This window comes from Perognathus longimembris, chromosome 13 (genome assembly GCF_023159225.1).
Source record: "Perognathus longimembris pacificus isolate PPM17 chromosome 13, ASM2315922v1, whole genome shotgun sequence".
NCBI lineage: Eukaryota > Metazoa > Chordata > Mammalia > Rodentia > Heteromyidae > Perognathus > Perognathus longimembris.
In genome coordinates, this window is record NC_063173.1 from 58,250,386 (window position 1) to 58,270,832 (window position 20,447).

Genomic DNA, 20,447 nt, shown 5'->3' on the forward strand with positions numbered 1-20,447 from the left:
GCCCCCTGAAGACGCCCCCGGGCCCCCATGACCCCCTCCTCCACAGCCCTGAAGGTTCTGATCCTGAGCCAGGGGCCGGGGGGACTCTCACATGTAACCCCAGCTACTCCGGAGGCTGAGGGCTGAGGATCTTGGTTCAAGGGCAGCCTGGGCAAGGAAAGTCCATAAGACTTTTTATCTCCAGTCAACTACCAGAAAACTGCAAGTGGAGCTGCGGTTCAAGGTGGTAGAGCTCTAGCCTTGAACACAAAAGCTCAGGGACAGCACCCAGGCCTTGAGTTCAAGCCCCAGGACCAGCACCAAAAAACAAAATTAAAACAAACCAAAGTGCTAATAAGATTGCGGGTGGCGTGGCTGGGAACAGACCCGCTGGCGCCAACTCCTGACCACCGAGGACTCAGGGCAGCAGAACAACGAGCTACTGTGACCTCTTCTCCTATGGTGCCTGGGTTCAAGACTATGCAATCTCTACACGAGCCATGCACAGATGTGGAACTGGTACTTAAAGCCCACCCATCTATCAACCTGTCCATCCAGTTTCAACCAAAACAAAGGCCAGTCCACACCTCACGATGACTGGGTAAAACCCCAGGCCAACCCTGCAGCCTCTGGAGCCTTGCTAGACGGCTGCTCTCGTGCAGTGCTATCGTTACCTTCCCATATTTTTTTTCTATTATTTTTGTAATACGGAGGTCAGATCTGGCCAGCGCCATCATTGGCTGTTGAGGGGTGTCAGATGGACTCCATCTCAGATTAAAGAGAGCAGAAGCCTGCTCCATCTTCACTAAGATCTCCCCCGCCCTATCCAGGGAAGTTCCCCTTCGCTGTGATAGGACTGTGTAAACTGCTTGACCACCTGAGGTGTGGAAGTTCAAGGTTAACCTGTGCCCTCCTGTGAGTGGGTGAATCCGCCTGCATCCTGTGAGCCCCGCCGAATCCGTGCACCAATTCTAACTGGAATGATAGGCTGGCTCACACAGATACTATGGGACAGATTGTAACCCCATTGGCCACCTGCGTGTGATAAGCTTGACCACGTGGTGTTTGCCTTTATAACCTGGCCTCGAGCCTGGCCCGGGGTGGCGGTCCCCGCTCCCTAGTCTGGGCTGCGGCCCTGGCCAGTCAGTTCGCTTTTTACTCCTCCAATAAAGCCATCTTTTTGCTTGAGACTGTCTCGGCGTGGTGGACTCTTGGAGGGATGGGGGAGTCCCCCCCCCGACCCCATTTTCATTATATTTTGCATCTTGTTTGAATTCTTTCCTATAGACCACTGTGTCCTGGTCGTTGGTCTTAAATCTCAGGTACTTGTCCAGCTTATTTGGTTAGCACACACACGTCTGGAGCCCCTGCTGTGTGTTGGGCCGCGGTGACCAGAGGAGTAATGTCCCTCAGGGGTTTCCGGCTCTTTCCCAGGGTCTGAGTACCCCGTACCGCAGCCTCCCTCGCAGGGCTGCCGGAGGGCGCCAGGTGCTCCGCACAGAGAGCCAGGCGCGTGACGAAAACAAAGCTACACTCTGGGTAAACGTGACCACACAGACACCAGGGAGACTTCAACAAGGGGAGAAGGCTTCCATCTCAGAGCAGCTGGCCCGAAGGGAGATGCCAGATGGAGGGGGGACCCTGGGACATGAAAAGCTAGAAGCCACAAAGTCTAGGCTGGAGCTAAGGAAGGGACTTGCTGTCCCTTAGCCTTTTTGCTCAAGGTTAGCACTCTACCATTTGAGCCACAGGTCCCCTTCTGGCTCTTTGGGAGTTAAATGGAGATAAAGAGTGTCACAGGACTTTCCTGCCTGGGCTGGCTTTGAACCTAGATCCTCAGATCTCAGCCTCCTGAGTAGCTGGGATTCCAGGCGTGAGCCACCGGTGCCCAGCTCCTTGCAGAGTTGTTCAGCAGAACAGCTTCTCTGGAGAATTCTGTCTTGCTCTTTGTTGTTCGTCTCCCTCCCACATTCCCTATAGTGCTAGCTGGCTTCCACAGGCAGGCTTTCCAGAAAGATCCACAGCAGAATTCAGGGCCCAGAGCCCAGTGCATTATGTAGCCAATAAATGACTTTAGAGAACTAGTAGCTTGGAGCTCTCCCAGTATAGCAAATTGATATTTTTGCACATTCTCTCCTTTATTCTCTTCCTTAAAAGAAGATCCTGTCCAAGGTGGAATCTGTTAGGTCTGTGTGGGGAAAATGGCCCCTTCTCTCTCCATGTGAAACCACACACGGGCACTTCCCTTCGCTCCCTCCCTAGCACAGCCCCCACCCCCAGAAGCCCCTGCCCAGCACCTGTAACCTCAGGTAACTGGTCACTGCACACCTGGGGGGCAATGGGCGGTCCCCCAGGCTCGAAAGTCACTTCCTCATCCTCTGAGGTCGCTTCCTCCTACACCACAGCCACACTTCCTCCCTGGTCCTATCTAATTGCTTTCCACCTTCAGCTCAGGCTGCAGCACGCTCCACCCTACTCTACCTCATGACTCATTTGGCTCTGCCAAACAAACTCTTCTGTCTGAACCGTGATGCAGCCAGTCTCCTACCCACAACCCCTAGAATCTCCTTTATTTGGTTTTGTTTTTCTTGTCCTGGGGCTTGAACTCAGGGCCTGGGCACTGTTCTTGAGCTTCTGTGCTAAAGGCTAAGGCAGGTGTTCCGCCACTAGAGCCATAGTTCCACTTCTATCTTTTTTGGTGATGAATTGGAGATAAGAGTCTCCCAGGCTTTCCTGCCAGGGCTGTCCTTGAACCACGGTCCTCAGATCTCAGCCTCCTGAGCAGTTAGGATTACAGGTGTGAGTCCGTGGCATCAGCTCTTTTTATTAGTGTATATTAATGGGTCTTATGACATTTTCCAGCATGTATCTGATATAGGTAGATTATATTCTTTCTCTCTCTTCCTTGCTCCCTCAATCTCTCCTCTCTCTTTGTGCTTCCTAGGAGTTTAGAGATAAACCTAGAAGGTTCTCCCATGTCTCAGGAAGAAGCTGGGTGCCGTGGCTCACGCCTGTAATCCTAGCTTCTCAGGAGGCTGAGATCTGAGGCTCATGGTTAAGGCCGGTCCAGGAAGGAAAGTCCTTGAGATTCCTATTAAACCACCACCAAGCTGCTTAGTGGAGCTGTGGCTCCAGTGGTAGAGCACCAGCCTGAGTGGAAAAAGCTGAGGGACAGTGTCCAGACTCTGAGTTCAAGCCAAAGTACAGATGCATGTGTACACACACGTACACACACACACAGGGAGAGAATCTGTTGCCCCTGAGTTTGATTTTCTGCCCAGGTGGCCGCAGTGTCTGTGAGAGGTGGGGGAAGGGCACGTCTCCATTTTGCTTTAGGGAACAGCAAAGGCGCAGCCGTTTCTAGTTTCGGTGACTGGTTTTGCTGGAATTACCCTTAGTTCTCTGCAGGGCAAAGGGTGTGTCCGGTGGGTTTTAATGGCCGATTTTACACTTGTTCCAGAGTTCATTTCTAGCTGTCTAAAATCCCCCAGGAAACAAAGCTCTCTCTTCCCCAGAACGGAGAGCTCTGCAGAGCTCTGCAGCATCGCTGGTTTTTTCCTGCCGTGGGAGGAGCCCAAGTTCTTGCCACAGCCTCTGAGACTCACATTGTTCCCGGAATCAAAAGACTGTTCCAGAAATCAGCTCTGGGGAGATGCGCAGCTGGGAGAGGGGGCTGGGAACTGCAAACGGCAAGTCTTTAGAAAATAAGCAAGTTGTTTTCTAGAGACTTCTGGGATTGTAATTCAGTGTCCCCAGACCCGGAAGTCGCAGAGGCCTGTGGTGGCTAAGTTGTGACTCACCTCCCTCGTGCGGGGTGGGTCGGATCCTGGCCTTGCCTGGGGGTTTCTGGCCTGGTGTGAGTCAGGGGGCAGAGCTGCACCCGCGGTGACCGGTGACCGCAGGCCTGGAACACTGAGGCTCCATTTTTGCTGCTTCAGAGCCACACTTCCTGGAGCACAGCCAGGAAGCCTGGAATCCTCCATGTTCTTTCCCCAGTCCTTGGTTTACTGTATTTTACAGACTCAGCGTTACTGGTTCTGTGATCGCATCCGCTGCGCGCACATTAGGAAATGGTCCCCGAGAAGTGACCGGGTTCCGGCCCGAGGTCACTGGGAGGATTTGTCAGTAAGGTGACTGCCAGAACCCAGAACTGAGGGCCTTCTATTTTTAGTCGGAGATGACTAGCTAAAACAGAGTGTCCTCTGACACTCACGACCTCAGGAGCGGAGGACCAGACAGGGGCACACTATGAGCTAAACAGGAGCACAGAGGCCCACCACCAGGAGAAAAAAACAAGAGGAGCCTTGAAAAAATGGGGGTTACCTTAAAGGATCCTTCGTTCCAAGAGTTGAGAAAAGGGCCCATCATCCAGTATATTATTAATCTCACTGAGGACATGGCCCTTTTACGTTGAGTAGTGTGTACTTTTGCCGTGTTGGGGGTCAGTCTCAGGGTCTTGTACTGTTGTGCCAAGTCGCGAAACCACCACCGAGAAGACCACCGAGACTCAGACATTCCGAAATGCAAAAGCAAGGCAAAGCTTTATTCAAGCGAGCTGCAACTCGGGCCTCGTCCTACCCACCGACACAGCGGAGGTTAGGAGGGAGCCCCGAGCTGCGATTGCCCAGGGCTTATAAAGGCAAAGAACAAAGTTACAACAATCAGGTGTTCAAGCAAGCAAGATTAGGACACAGGTACAAATCTGATTGGCTCAGGGTTCGATTCTAGGGGTAGTCAGAGTTAAGCATTCCCAGCGGTGAGAGTTCTAGACCGACTGGGCCCTAATGGGCTTGTCCTGGGTCTGCTCACAGGGCCTGCTTATCTCAGGTTCGCGTGGTAAAGTGGGGTTCGCTGGTAAAATGGGGCCTGACTTCAAAGTCTGGCACTTCAGTACGTGTGCCAAGCTATCTTGTTTAAAGTATTGCAGCTGGGCAGGGCGGCTCCTAGAAGAAATCCTAGTGGAGGCGAGGACGACCAGCGTTTGAGGCTGGCCCAGGCAAACGCATTCCAGAGAATCCATCTCAACCAGTAAAATCTGGGTGTCGGTACACGTCTGTCATCCTAGCTGTGTGGGAGGACAGCACAGATGGAAGGATGCAGGACCAGTCCACCCGCGGATGAGTGCCCCACCTACCTGAAAAATAATAAAAGCAAAAAGGGGCTGGGGGCAAGGTTCAAGTGGCAGAGCGCCTGCTTAACAAGAACAGGCTCCTGAGTTTAAACCCCAGTACCACCCCCACCCCCACCCCCACAGAAAAATCTGTCAGACAGACTTGTTGGCTCCCGCATATGCTTATAATCCTACCCACCCTAGAGGCTGAGGATCGTAATTCTGAGGCAAACTGGAGCCATTTTTGAGAACCGGCCACTGTTTTAAGTGGGGGGTGGACGCCGGTGGCTCACGCCTGTAATCCCAGCTACTCAGGAGGCCGAGATCTGGGGGATCAAAGTTGAAAGCCAGCCGGGGCAGGCAAGTCTGTGAGGCATTTCATCTCCAAGTAACCACCAGAAAGCGGGAAGAGCTCGGGCACGGCACCCAGGCCCAGAGTTCAAACCCCACCACCGAGTAAAAAGAAAATAAAGTGCTGGGGTGGTGGTGGTGTGGTGGGGTGCAGCTCTGCGGTGGGGTGATTGACAGGCACCTGTGGTGAGGCCCCTGGGCTGGGAATGCGGCCTGGCGGTAGAGCGCTGGCCCAGCATGCACCGAAGCCCGGGGTTCGATTCCTCAGCACCACAGACACGGAAAAAGCCGGGAGTGGCTCCAGTGGCCGCGTGCTCGCCAGGGACAGTGCCCAGGCCCCGAGTTCAAGGCCCAGGGCGGGAGAAAGGAACGGGAAGCGAGCCAGGAACTGAACGTTGAGCACGGAGGCAGAGCACTGGAGGGGCGGGGGGGGGAGGGGCGCGTGTGCGGCCTGAAAGCCTCACTGTTCCTTCGGGAACATTCCTGTGGGGCGCTGCCCGCCCCACCCCCCCGCCCTGGGGACTGAGGGGGGGGGGCCCGGGTCACAGGACGGAGCAGGTGAGGCGTAGGTCCCCCAAACCCCCCCCCCCCACACCCCGGAGGGAGAGACCCGCACCCCGAGGGCGGAGCCCCGGCCCAACAGAGCCCCTCCCCATCCCAGCCGCTCCCCTCCCCCGCCACCACCACCACGGCCCGCCGAGCCGCGGCGCGCGCCTGCGCACGGAGGCGCTGCGGCAACCGCCATCGCGCTTGGAAGGCGGTCAGGACCGGCTGGAGCCGGTTAGAACCGGCGGCTCCCGCCCTCGAGCCGGCGCTTCACCCGGGCAGGCGGGCGGCTCACGGCTCCCCGCGTATCCCTGCGCGGCGGGCGGGGGAGGCAGTGCGCGTGCGCGCCGCGCCCCTCCCCCAGCCTTTGTCCCCGTCGTCCTCGCTGCCCCGCCCCCTCCCGGAAGTTCGCCGGGGCTCCGGGACCGGGTGGGGGTGGGGCTCGGCCGCTGGGTTAAAAAAAAACAACCACCGAGAGCCCCCCCTCCCCCCCGCCCCCGCCCGGGCCCGGAGGCCGCTCTCGGGGCCGCGGAAGGCCTGTGTTTTCAGGGGCGACTGAGGGGGTGAGCGGGAGCCGCCGGGCTGCGGCCGCCACGCCTGCTCCCCAAGTGGCTGCCCAAGGTGGCGGCGTCCTTGAGGGCGACGCCTGGGCGGGTCGGTGGGGGGGGGTTAGGGAAGACCCCGCGGCCGCTGCTCCGTGTCCGTGGTGATCTGGCCTGGGAGGGTAGGGTGCTCAGCACCGGCCGGGTGGGGGCGGGGGGGGGCTGAGAGCCGGGTCCGACCACACGTTAACGCTGCGGCCTCTCTCTAAAGGCCCCGGGGTGATGGGGTGGGGGTGGGGACGCCCTCCATTCGGTGTCTCCCGGCCTGAACCCCAGGCCCCCCAACAATCCCCTCGGCGCATCCCAGTCACACGTGGCAGGCGCCTACCCCTGCTTCCAGCCACGTTCCTACGGCCGGCTGCGTCTGGTCTTTAGTTTGTCTTTTTCTGGCCTAGGTGACCTCAGCTTACACCATTTGCTAGGAAGTCTAAGCGCTCCTGGGTTATCAGTTGGCATCAGTAGGAATGTTAAAAATCCAAGTTTCGTGAAGTCATGGTCTTATTTTTAGCCTCTTCCGGGGTGGGTGGGGGACTATTTTTCCTCCATCACAAAGCCGGCGGAGGGTGACGCGGCTGGCGGCGGTGAGTCGTCCGCGGTGTATAAATAGGCCGCGCCCGGCCGGGGCGGCAGGCATTCAGGCAGCCCGCGCAGCGCAGCAGGACAGGCGAGGCCAGGACAGGCGAGGCGAGGCGAGGCGAGGCGAGGCGACGGGAAGGCAGCCGCAGATAAGTCTCCACTTAAAAAGAGAAATAAACGTAGCTCTTAACGAACCTAAATAGCTAAGGAGTCGCTAGGTGTTAAAAATTCTTAGTTTTACTAAAACTAAAAAGGATTTTAATGGAAAAGATGGCTTTTGAAAGTAAAGAGTGTAGTGTGAGGAAAGCCGTGAGGAGAAAAAAAAAAAGTTGTATCCGGCGGAGGCTAAGTGGAAGGTGATCCCCCCGGGTCCATGTAAATGTCTCTCAATAATTGGAAAGGGGGCCTTAAAGTCCCTCGTTAGAGGAAGACTAAAACCAAGATGATCTGGAAGGCTTAGAGGAAGACTAAAACCAAGATGATCTGGAAGGCTTAAACGTAGCTTTAAAAAGTACGGCTTGTAGGGAGTAATTTATTCGTAGCTGTAGATAAGAAGGATAAAAAGGTGGCAGGTGGTTAAAAGCGCCTTCCGTTCATGGCGGAAAAAACGCTGCGTCATTTGAAGCCTAGCTAATAATCTGAAGATGCCTTTAGGAAGCTAAGACAGAAGATGAGTTGGGTGTGGTAGGGTAAAAAATGGAGAAGATTAGAAAATTGAAGTGGAAAAGTTGAAGACAGAAGGTGAAGAAAAGACCTAGAGAAGATAGGAAAACTAGAAGATTTTTAAAAAAGAAGTCTAGAAGACACAGCGTTAGGAAAGTAGAAGATTTTAAAAAGTCTGTAGAAGACAGCTTTAGGAAAACTAGAAGATTTTTTTAAAAAAGAAGTCAAAAATTCTGTAGAAGACACAGCGTTAGGAGAGAAGATTATTAAAAAAGTCTGTAGAAGACAGCTTTAGGAAAACTAGAAGATTTTTTTAAAAAAGAAGTCAAAAATTCTGTAGAAGACACAGCGTTAGGAGAGATTATTAAAAAAAGTCTGTAGAAGACAGCTTTAGGAAAACTAGAAGATTTTTTTTAAAAAGTCAAAAATTCTGTAGAAGACACAGCGTTAGGAGAGAAGATTTTTAAAAAAGTCTGTAGAAGACAGCGTTAGGAAAACCAGAAGATTTTTTTAAAGAAGTCTGTAGAAGACAGCGTTAGGAAGATTTTAAAAAGTCTTTAGAAGAAACAGCCTTAGAAGACAAGGTTTCTTAAATCTACAAAATAGGAAGAAACCTAGGAAAACAACTGAGGTAATTTTAATCCACAAGATAGGAAGAAGAAAGAAACCTAGAACAAGTAAGCAGGCAGAAGAAAACTAGAAGATAGAACATGATTGGAAAGGGCTGTCAAGGCGAGGTATTTCAGATGAAACAAGCTAAACATACCTTATGCAAGCTTTCAAGATAGGCAAAAATGAGAAAATTTAAAGTCAGAGTTTGATAAAATTAAACTGAAAAGGAGTAATAGCAATTTAAAAGTTCCGTCAGTTTTAACTTTTAATGGGGCAGTTTATAAGGCCTAAGGAGGCTAATGCCTTATTAAACCAGTTTTAAGCCTCTTTAGAAGAATATTTGAAACCAAAAGGCAGTTAGACGTCAAAAAGTTGCTAAAAGGACTGAAGTAATTTAAGGCAGAATGCGTTTGGAAGAGCTAGAAGAATTTAAAAGGCCTTAAGCTCATTAGCTTTACTTTGGAAGAAGGACTTTCATAGCAAGTAAATCTCAAGATCTGAGTAATCGGCAGTTTTGCATTGGACTTTGAGCCCAGGTGGTTTTTAAAATCTCGAGGACTAGCAGTAACAGCTGACCCAGGTCTACTCAAGTGGATTCAGTGAACCTAGGAAGACAGGAGCCGCAGACAGGAGTCCAGGAACCAGTGTTTGACGCTAGGACTGAGGAGCCAGCTGCAGTTCGTGGTGAAGGAGCCAGTGCGGTTTGGTGTAGGAAGAAGGAGCGAGCCCTGACGATCTGGTGGTGAAGCTAGGAAAGCATGCCAGGAAGGAGGAGCCAGTGCGATTTGGTGAAGCTAGCTGGAGGCTTGGCCTGTCAACTACCCGGAGGAGGCACGTTGTGGAGAATAGATAGTGGATCCTAGACCAGCATGAGTGTGCAAGGCTACCGAGAGCGTGTGGTGCTGTCAAGATACCCCTTGAGGTCGGCCATGTGTCTGTAACTGGTGTGGTAACTTGTTTGCTTTCGTAATGTAATGGGGGAGTTGTGTACTTGAAAAGGGTTTTATATGGGTTAGGCCGATGTCCGGGTGTCGTAGGTTTTTCTTTTTCAGGCTTCTATTCTCATACATCTTGTCTGAAGCTTTTGAGGGCAGACTGCCAAGCCTGGAGGAATGGTAGAATGGCAAGTTTTTGTCTTTTTAAACAAATTTGAGGGAAACCGTGAATCTCATAGAACCAACAGAACTTGAACAGATTTGTAAGCAGTTTTTTAGTTGGGGGTTATAACATAACTTTGTGGATAATCTGTTCTCTTCCCCCCGTAATTTTGTAAATAAGGAGTCTGGGTGTATAACTTGGTGGAAAGTTATTTTTGTTGGGGGGGATGGGGGGGCAAATATGTTTTGAGTTCTTTTCCCCTTAGGTCTGTAGAATCCTAAAGGCAGATGACTGGAGGTAAAAGAAAAAAAAGAACAATCCAGTATCAGGATAATGGGAACACCGCAGGTTTACAGTTTCTTTAAACTAGAGCACCAGCCGCTCTGGAGGAGCCTGGTCCATTGGAGAAATGGCTGGTAGTTATTCTTCCCTCCCCCTTTTTTAAGTGCTTAACCCTGTCACCATGCTCTTTTTACTTGAATTATTTGGGGGATGGTCTTAACAGGGAAGAGAGGGTGGGGGAGAAAATGTTTTTTCTAAGACTTTCCACAGATGCTATAGTACTGTTGACAAAAGTGGGTTAGAGAAGGCGAGTGCTGCTGTGCTGTTGGCACGAACACCTTCAGGGATTGGAGCTGCCTCTTACCTTCCTTGGAAGAGTTTTCCCAGTTGAAGCTGGAAAAGCACAGTGCAGCTTTACTCAGTCATCTCAGGAGAACTTCAGGAGCGCTTGACTAGGCCAAATATTGAAGTTAAGTTTCCACATACCAAGTGACTTAAAATACTCCTAAAGGGGAGGGAGAAATTTTGGCAAGTAGTTGGCCAAGGCCTGTTTGGGAGTGGGGGGTTGGGTTTAGGTAATTGTTTAGTTTATGATTTCAGATACTCATACCAGAAAGCTTAAGTACTTAGAATGGAAAACTAAAGAAATCTCAGCTTCCAAGTTGGCAAGTGACTCCCAATCGTAAGGTTTATATATTCCCCTAGTTTATGAACTGGGTGACTGGGGAAGATTGCATTAGGTGTTGGAGTGCATTAACTTTTCGTGTGTATGGCTTGTGGGAGGAAAGTGTTGGATGGGGGTTGGTTTAGCCCACTGGAATGATTTGTCAAAAGTTTGAATTATAGATGGGAGTGTGGTTCTCTTTTGGAATTTTTTTCAGGTATTTAATGTAACTTAATACTACTATAGGAACCTCAGATCAAAGGAAGTGGCTTAATGATCCTGAAGGGATTTCTTCTGATGGTAGCTTTTATATTATCAAGTAAGATTCTATTTTCAGTTTTGTGTGGAAGCTCAAGTTCTCCCCCCCCCCCCCAGAGTAGGATAATTTTTCCTTTTGTATGTTGGGCAAAACAAGATGTAAAGGTATGATTATTTTTTTAATTGTTTTAAGTTTGTATTTGTTTTGTAAACTACATAAAGTGGTTAATTAAGAATTGTGCTAGTTGCAGCTTGAACGTCTTAGAGGGTGGGCGTTGTGTTGATGAGGGAGGGGAAACCTTTTTTTTCTGTAGACTTTTTTCAGATCACATCATCTGAGTCATAACCAGCTTGGCAGTGTGGCCTAGAATGCAGAGAGAACAAACAGCTCCTTGGTGAATTCGATAAGTAAAGGCAGAAAAGATAAATGTCATCCCTCCATTGGGGAATAAGCTAAACTATGAAATCCTTACTACCGATGAAAAACATTGCCTGCATATGCAAAAATAAGCAAATGAAAGCTACAAATTTAAATATGGAATCTACCATTGTAAAGTTATCCTAACAAGCTATGTCCACAAAAATAAAGATGAAAAAACAATGAAGATCAAATATCCACCTCAGTACTGCTTTTACAAAAGCAGAATTAAAAAAAAGTGAAATGAAAATAAATCCTGGAGTAAAAGAAGCTGAAGTAATTGAGTTATCAAGTGGATTGAGGAGGCTGTGCTGTGTGCCAATCTTTCTTTGCCTCAGACAGGTTTCTCCTCATAATCAGAAGAGTTGCTTCATTCCTTCTGGGAGCAGGAAACAGCAGACAGCTGTTCACAGATAAGTTTAATTTGCATCTGCAGTATTGCATGTTAGGGATAAGTGCTTATTTGTAAGATCTGTGGAGATAATACAATTGTAGCACTGCCTCCTGACCCCTTCCTTAGGGGATTGCAGGATTGTAAGCAATTTTCCCATCCAGCCTATTTAAATCGCAGGCGGCTCTGATGGGATGGCACTTTGGTTTTAGGCGTTTGCATTTTAATTCCTTAAAGCCTATGTAGTGCCTGTAATCCTATTGCTTGCAAAAATGAAATTTTTTAGCATTGATTCTCGGAAGATCCTATGTGCTGTTGAGTCAGTATGTTAATCGAAGATTTAAATGTTTTTTCTTGTGTATTATGCATAAAACCATTAAAACAAATGAATGAATAAAATACATCAGTAGAGAATGTTATACTTTAGAAAGCTGTCTCCTTATTTAAATAAAGTTTTGTTTGTCTGTAGTTAGTTTTGGGGCAATCTTGGGGGGGTATTCTTCTCTAATCTTTCAGAAACTTTGTCTTCAAACACTTTAATGGACAAGATCAGGAGTTGAGCCGAAGACCGAATTTAACTTAAGGCAGGAAAGACAAATTTTATTCTTCATAAAGTGATGAGCATTTAATAAAATGAGCCGCATGGCAATAGAGACCCACTAAATAAGAAATAAATTCCTCTTAGACAGGTGGGAGATAATCAGTAAAAGGTAACTACACATTTTGTTTCCAGAAAGTTAGGGGTCTTAAGTTGGTAGTGGCTAAAGAAACATAAAACCATTTCCCACATTTCCAGAGTTTGCATGTTTTAAACTTTAATGCTTAAAATCATCCCATCAAGTGTAAGTGTGAGCCAGGCATTGGGGAGGGGGCATGTGGGCTTCTAAAGAATTTTCCTTTGCAGAGGCTTCATTTCATCCTTCATGAAGCTGTTCAGGACTTTGACTTGATTATGCGTGCTTGGCTCTTCCCTCTGTTCTAGTGTGAGATCTTGCAGTGAGTCTTATCAGTGTACTCAACTTTTTTTCCTGGATTTGAGGGAAAGGGAGGAAGGGGATGGGGCTTTACTTGTTCTAGCTTTTTTTTTACAGACTACACAAAGAAAGCAGTTGTCTTGACCTCAGGTCTGTCTGTTCTTTTGGCAAGTAATGAATGCAGTACTGTTCTGATCGCTGCTATTAGAATGCATTGTGAAACGACTGGAGTATGATTAAAAGTGGTATTCCCCAATGCTTGGAAGTAGTGATTGTTGAAGGAAAACCCATGAGTGATAAAGGCTGAGTGTTGAAATTACTGCAGCTTTAAGTAATCCGTGTTTGTGATTGAAGTCGTACCTTTTGCTGTGCTGCTTTAGGTAAAATGCTTTTTCATTTCTGGTAGGGGGGTGGGGGGGCACTGAAGCCTTTAGTCTTTTCCAGATTCAACCTTAAAGTCAGAGACAAGAGATAAGTTGAACAAGCAACATTCTTCGAGAAATTAACTGGCAAGTGGAAATGTTTTAAGAGTCCAGTGGTCTTCGGTGCATTGTCTTGTGTGGGTTTTTTTTCTCTCCCCTCCCTTGGTCTTAATTCTTACATGCAGGAACATTGATCAGCAGACACATGTGAGAGGCCAGAGAAGCCAGACCCAGTAAGGAAAAATAGTCTATATTTACTTAAAAATAAAGGAACCAGACATTGCATTTAAATGTGGGGATTGGGAACTCCTAGTTCTTTCACATGGTATTCTTCAGACTAGGAGGACTTCCCAGTTGAATTCACCAGTGGACAAATGAGGACAACAGGTGATCAAGGTGATCAAGCTTTTTTCTGTACTTCATGCCAAGTTAGATCAGTTATGGGTCAATAGTGTTGAGCAGACTTCCGCTTCATGCTGGAGTACCTAGTAAGTGAGCAAGTTGTGTGTTGGCCTGGGGGTGGTGGGGTGAGGTGGGCGCTAAGCCTTTTCTTTAAGATTTTTCAGGTACCCCTCACCAAAGGCACTGAAGGCTTAAAGTAGGACAACTGGAGCCTTCCTGTGGCAAGAGACTACAAAGCACTATTGTAATCAGGTCAATAAAGTCAGCCTCCTAACCTGATGTTGATTAGCAGTGAGGACTTGTCTCCATCTATTGGAGAAAGCAAGCTTGAGTAGCCTTGGGCTCAGTCCTAACATTTAAGCAAAGCTGTTTTCATAGCAGCCTTAAAGCCCAACTCAAGTGGTGCTTGAAGGGGAGGGAAAGGGGGAAAGCGGGCAACCACTTTTCCCTAGCTTTTCCAGAAGCCTGTTAAAAACAAGGTCTCCCCACAAGCGACTTCTCTGCCACATGGCCACCCCCTGCCTTTGGCCTAGCACAGACCCTTCACCCCTCGCCTCGATGCCGCCAGTAGCTTGGACCTTGTGCGGGCATGATGCGTAATCGGCGTCAAGGTAACCATGGTGCCGAGGTCGGTGGGTTGCTCTACTAGGCAAGGCCACTAATTTGCCTGTAAATTGATTTAAACCATAGCCAAGTAGCTGCTCAGATCAGATTATTTCACATGCATAGCACTTACCTGGTGACTAGAAAACGAACTTGACATGCCTGAATTGCGGTGCCGGGTGGGATCTGGAACAGGACAGGCCTCTAGAACAGGAGAGGGTTGCTGGGAGGGATTGCAAATGCTCTCTGCTAAGACTTTTTCAGGTGAACAATACAGACTTGGCCAAGCTAGCATCTTAGTGGAAGCAGATTGACTCTCCAGTGTTCTTCAGTAGGGTTGTAAAGGTTTTTCTTTTCCTGAGAAAACAACTTTCTGTTTTCTCAGGTTTTGCTTTTTCACCTTTCCCTAGCTTTAAAAAAAAAAGCAAAAGATGCTGGTGGTTGGCACTCCTGGTTCCCAGGACGGGGTTCAAGTCCCTGCGGTGTCTTTGCTTTATTTACCTCTTCTTAATACCTGTCTTCAGGCCTCTGTTCTCCATACAGATTGGTAGAGTCTCAGGAGGTGGGAATTAACTACCATACCCTAATTAACTGCAGCCCTGGTGTTTACTCAATGAGCACCTGATGACTTTCTTTTTCAGGCCCCATGCATCTAGAGTTTGAAGAAACTCCACTTAAGCCATTTCAAAAGCTTGAAATAAAAATTGAAAAGCTCCTTGGTGTCGGTTTGGTTCTTCAGTTGTCATTTGTGTTGAACATCAGCTATGTCCCTGAGTTCTTTTGCTTAAGGCTAGCATTCTATCTACCACTGAGCCACACTTTGTGTTTTCAGGCGATACTTTGGAGATAAGAGTCTCACAGACTTGACTTTACTGCCCTGGCTGGCTTTGAACCACATTCGGATCTCAGCTTCCTGAGTTGCCAGGGTTAGGTGTGAGCCACCAATGCCCCCACTTCAAACTCCTCTCCACCGTGCCCACCACTGGGATTGCCGATGTGCACCACACCACACTAGTGAATGGCATAAAAATCACGTTTGAGAATGTGGTTGTGTGTACTTTGAGCAGGGTGGGGGTTTAGTGAAATGGTGGATAGTGAGTGGGTCCCCTCCTAGAGGCCCAAGAGTGGGGGCTGGCCCTTCTGCCCCTGCTCATTCCCTAGAACAGGGCTAGAGAAGACACACCAGACCCTTCCCTGTGTTTCTAAGGTAACAGCCAATACCAAGGCAACATCTGGGTTTGAACCCTAGATTAGGAGGCACAAACTGCAGCGTCATCTTCACTAGAAGTGGGCACGTAGGTAAAGTGCTGCAGGAAGCTGCAGAGCAGTCCACACAGCCACGAAGTGGCCCAGGTGGTGGTATCCAGTGTTCTGCCGGGGGTGGGGTGGGTTGGTGGAAAGGTTGAGGCAGGGTCTCACTAGTACTCTAGGTCTCTGATTTTCTTTTTCAGGGGGAGATGGTCCCGGCATTTGAACTTGGGACCTGAGCTCTGTGCTCGAGTCACATTGCCACTTTCAGCCTTTTCTGTGTATGTGGTGCTGAGGAATTAAGCTCAGGGCTTCATGCATGCTAGGCAAGCTCTCTACCACTAAGCCACGTTCCCAGCCCTGATTTTTTGTGTGTGCGGTATTAAGAGGTTTGAACTCAGAACTGGGAGGCAGATACAAAGCCACTTTCAACAGCCAGGCTTGACCTTCAAACATTCCTCATGCTGGGCTGAACACCCACTACAGGTATTGTCCTCCACAGGCTACCTGCTGGGTTGCTTATTGAGCCCAGGAAACTTGGAGGGAGGAGTCAGAATTCTCATTTTCCAAGTTGGGAGCAGGAAATATTTCTCCTTAGTTTAATCTTGTTAAACGTGCTTTAAACACACACACTCACACTCACACACACACACGGGTCCTGGCTGCACTCTTAAATTCTTAGATTAGTGCTTTGTCTCTACTGTGGCTTGGAATGGAGGCCACGGCTGCTAGAGATGCCTGGGCTTTGCTGCCATCTAGTGAATACCTGCAGTATTGCACCCACTGTTCTTGGAAAAGGTCCTGATACTTGTTTGTTCAGCAAGCGTTGTGTTTTGCTTTGTTAATCTTTATTTTTTGCCAGTCCTGGGCTCGAACTCTGGGCCTGAGCACTGTCCCTGAGCCTCTTTGTGCTCAAGGCTAACACTACCACTTACACCACAGCACCACTTCTGGCTTTTTCTGAGTAGTTTATTGGAGGGAGTCTCACAGACTTTCCTGCCTGGGCTGGCTTCTCACTGCCATCCTCAGCTCTCAGCCTACTGGGTAGCTAAGGATTATAGGCGTGAGCTACCAGTGCCCAGCTTTGCTCGTTTCTTTTAACTTTTAAAAATTACTGAGGGCTGGGAATATGGCCTAGTGGTAGAGTGCTCACCTCATATTCATGAAGCCCTGGGTTCAATTCCTCAGCACCACATACACAGAAAAAGCTGGAAGTGGCGCTGTGGCTCAAGTGGCAGAGTGCTAGCCTTGAGCAAAAAGAAGCCAGGGACAGTGCTCAGGCCCTGAGTTCAAGCCCCAGGACCGGCAAAAAATAGAGTTGTACAAGGGGGTTACAATTTTGTAAGTCAAGATGATGCGTACAATACTTCTTGGACATTGTCAGTCTTTTTTTTTTTTTTTTTTTTTTGTGGCCAGTCCTGGGCCTTGGACTCAGGGCCTGAGCACTGTCCCTGGCTTCTTCCCGCTCAAGGCTAGCACTCTGCCACTTGAGCCACAGCGCCGCTTCTGGCCGTTTTCTGTATATGTGGTGCTGGGGAATCGAACCTAGGGCCTCGTGTATCCGAGGCAGGCACTCTTGCCACTAGGCTATATCCCCAGCCCCAACATTGTCAGTCTTGCTTTCCCCCATTTTCCTCCTCCATCCCTGTCCACAAGTTGCATAGTTCATTTAAGTTGTTGTTGTTGTTTTTTTTTTTTATAAAGGTGATGTACGGAAGGGTTACCGTTACATAAGTCAGGTAAGAATACATGTCACCCCTTTCCTCGCTCTCCAAATTTTTCCCTCCTGTCCCCACCTACAAGTTGTATAGTTCATTTTCAGCATGCTGTCCCTTGAGTACCACTGCTACATTTGTTCATGCTTTGACGCTTCATTTCTGTGCCTCACTGGTCCTCCTAAAGACAGATAAATGACCAAGACACAATAGAAAATAATGCCTGGAACCGATGGCTCACGCCTTGTAATCCTAGCTACTCAGGAAGCTGAGATCTGAGGATTGATGTTCAAAGCCAGTCTGGGCAGGAAAGTCCATGAGACTCATCTCCAATGAGCCACCAGAAAACTCAAAGTGGATCTGTAGCTCAAAGTGATAGAGCAGTAGCCTTGAGCAAAAGAGCTCAAGAACAGTGCCCAGATCCTGAGTTCAAGCCCCACAACTGACAAAAGAAAAAAAAAGCAACCAAGAAAAAATCTGGAGTTCATCCCTCCACTCAGTGTATTCTCTTTCTTAAACTTTTTAATTACTGGGATTGAACTCAGAAATTCACACTTGCTAGAATTCTGGGCTCTTACCTCGTTCATTCAAGATTGAAAGCGTAAATAGCATTCTAGCACATGAGCCACACCTCTACTTCCAGATTCTGCTGGCTAATAGGACGCGAGTGTCAGATTTGTCCGGGCTAGCATTGAACCCAGATCTCAGAATCCAACTCACTGCATCATTAGGATTATAGTCATAAGCCATAACATCCAGCTTTCCACATGTTTATTTATCCATTAGCTTCAATGTGAATTTAGCTTGTTTATAGGTTTCCAAGTGATATGTAAACCTATTTCAGATACTTGTGTTCGCACGTCGGTGTCACAAGCTCATTTCTTTTAGGTTGTGTAGATACAGACTGACAAGGTCTCACTACATAGCCCAGGCTGGTCAGGCTTATGATTCTCCTGACTCTGTTTATGTCTCTTGAGTACTGATTTTATAGGCATGTGGTAAGGTATTTGTGTGTTTTTTTCTTGTCAGTTGTGGGGCTTGAACTCAGCGCCAGAGCGCTGTCCCTAAGCTTGTGTGCTCAAGGCTAGCACTCTACCATTTTGAGCCAAAGCTCTACTTCTGGTTTTCTGATTATTAATTGGAGATAAAAGTCTCACAGATGGTCTTGCCCAGGCTGGCTTCAAACTGCCATCCTCAGATCTCAGTCTCCTGAGTAGCTAGGATTACAGGCTTGAGCCACCAGCACCAGGCTTTTTGTTTGTTTGTTTCTTTTACAAAATGTGCTATGTAGCCCGAGCTAGCCTCAAACATGATGCGCCATTCTTAGCCTCCCTGGTGCTGGGATTATAGACACACACCACTATGCCTGCTTGAAGAAGCCCGATTTTTGTTTCCTTTTTCTTTCTTTTTTTTTTTTTTTTTGCCAGTCCTGGGGCTTGGACTCAGGGCCTGAGCACTGTCCCTGGCTTCTTTTTGCTCAAGGCTAGCACTCTGCCACTTGAGCCACAGCGCCACTTCTGGCCATTTTCTGTATATGTGGTGCTGGGGAATTGAACCCAGGGCCTCATGTGTACAAGGCAAGCACTCTTGCCACTAGGCCATATCCCCAGCCCCTTTGTTTTATTTTTCATACTAGCACACGTTAATAATACAAGAGGTTCCATTGCGATTAATCCCATAGATGCTTACAGTACTTTGAACAAGCTTACCCCCTCAATTATATTCTTAGTCCTTGTACCTTTTTTTGTTTGGTAGGTTTATTATGCTATGTTTATATATTACATACAATTAACATATAATATAGAATTTATACACACATACCATATGTAGTGCAACATATGATACATGCTATAATGTACATAATGTACTATATATACAGGTTTGTTCAGCAAACATATATTTCTTGGCCTTTTTTTCCTTGGTGCTGGTCATAGGATTTGAACTCAGGGCCTGGACACTGCCCTTGAGCTTTTTTTTTTTTTTTTAACTCAAGGCCAACGCTTTACTGCTTGAAGCACAGCTTCACTTCTAGAGTTTGGGTAGTTTATTGGAGATGAGTCTCATGACTCTTCCTGCCTGGGGTTGGCTTTGAACCATGATCCTCAAGTTTTAACTTTAAACAATTTTTCTTTTTAAAGCTTTTGCACTGCTGGAGATTGAACGCAGGACCTCACATTTCCTAGAATTCAGGGCTCACTATAAGCTTTCTCTTAGTTTTGGTGGTCTAGGCTCTGTCTCTGAGCTCTGCTGCTCAAGACTAGCACTCTATGAGCCACGGCTCCACTTCCGGTTTTCTGATGGTTTATTGGAGATAAGAGTCTCATGGACTTTCCAGCTTGGGCTGGCTTTGAACTGGGATCCTCAGATCTCAGCCTCCTGAGTAGCTAGGATTACAGGTGTGAATCACCTGCACCCAGCACAATTAGCTTTTTCAAAGCTAAAAGTGTGATAACATTCTACCACTTGAACTCTACTTCCATTTGCATTTTCTTGCTGGTTACTAGCACATAAGAGTCTCAGATTTGTCTTCCTAACTCATAAATAGTATATTATACGTGTCATATACTACATAATATATAGTATGAAACGTATTATAGTATATTATGAGACAACGTATGTGCCATCATATATAATTGTATATTACATATACTATAATATGCACTCTATTATATGATAGTATACTATATATACATATATATGTGCATATATTTTTCCTCCCCTTTCCCCCAAAGAAGCCAGAATCATGGTCTTTTTCTGCCTGGGCTGGATTTGAACTGCGATCCTTAGACCTTAGCCTCCTCGTAGCTAGGATTACAGGCGGGAGCCACCAGAGCCTGGCTTCAGAAATGACCTTGTGCTACACTGGCCGAAAGCGACCTGGCCGAGGCGGCCTTCCAGTGGGTCAGCCCCTCGGGGCCGGGCGGCTCCCCGGCCTCTCGGTGCGGTCTCTCAGCTCAGGAGTCTGCGTCTCCTTCCTCGTGCCCCGAGTGCACGCCCATGCACCACGCCCTCCGCCACTCGTTCCCCGGTCACTGAGGGTGAGCTCCCACGGTGGGCGGCACGCTCCTGGAGGGGAACAGGGCGAGTGGAGTGTCCCCAGGCCGCAGAGCTGGGAGGACGGAGGCAGGACTCCCGGGAGTCTCTGCCTCCTCCCTCCCCTCCTCTACTTCTTGGAGGATCTGGTCCCCCTGCGCTCTGGGCTCCATGGAGACACAACCTCCTCCAACACCCAACTAGTTCTTAAAGTTGCCACCCTCGCTGTTCCGTCTGTCCTGGTGGCCCCCACCAGAGTCCCAGGAGACGTGAGCCGCTGAGCTCACGCCTGTAGTCCTGGCTACTCAAGAGGCTGAGTGAGATCTGAGCACAAATCTGTGCAGCTCAAAGCCAGACGGGGCAGGAAAGCTCCTGAGACTCTCAGCCCCAATTAACCACCTGAGAACTGGAAGTCGAGCTATGGCTTAAAGCAGTAGAGCCATGAGCGGAAGAACTCAGGTGCGGTCCCCAGACCCTGAGACCAAGCCCCACAACCACCA

The 20,447-nt window shown here is 48.5% G+C and overlaps 1 long non-coding RNA gene across 1 annotated transcript; it reads left to right on the plus strand.

Annotated features, from left to right (window-relative positions):
* The first annotated feature begins 7,060 nt into the window (after positions 1–7,060).
* On the plus strand, positions 7,061–10,458 carry LOC125362299. Its single transcript, XR_007213053.1, has 2 exons — positions 7,061–8,000; positions 8,371–10,458. It is a non-coding gene; the product is annotated as an uncharacterized LOC125362299 (long non-coding RNA).
* Positions 10,459–20,447: the final 9,989 nt, after the last annotated feature.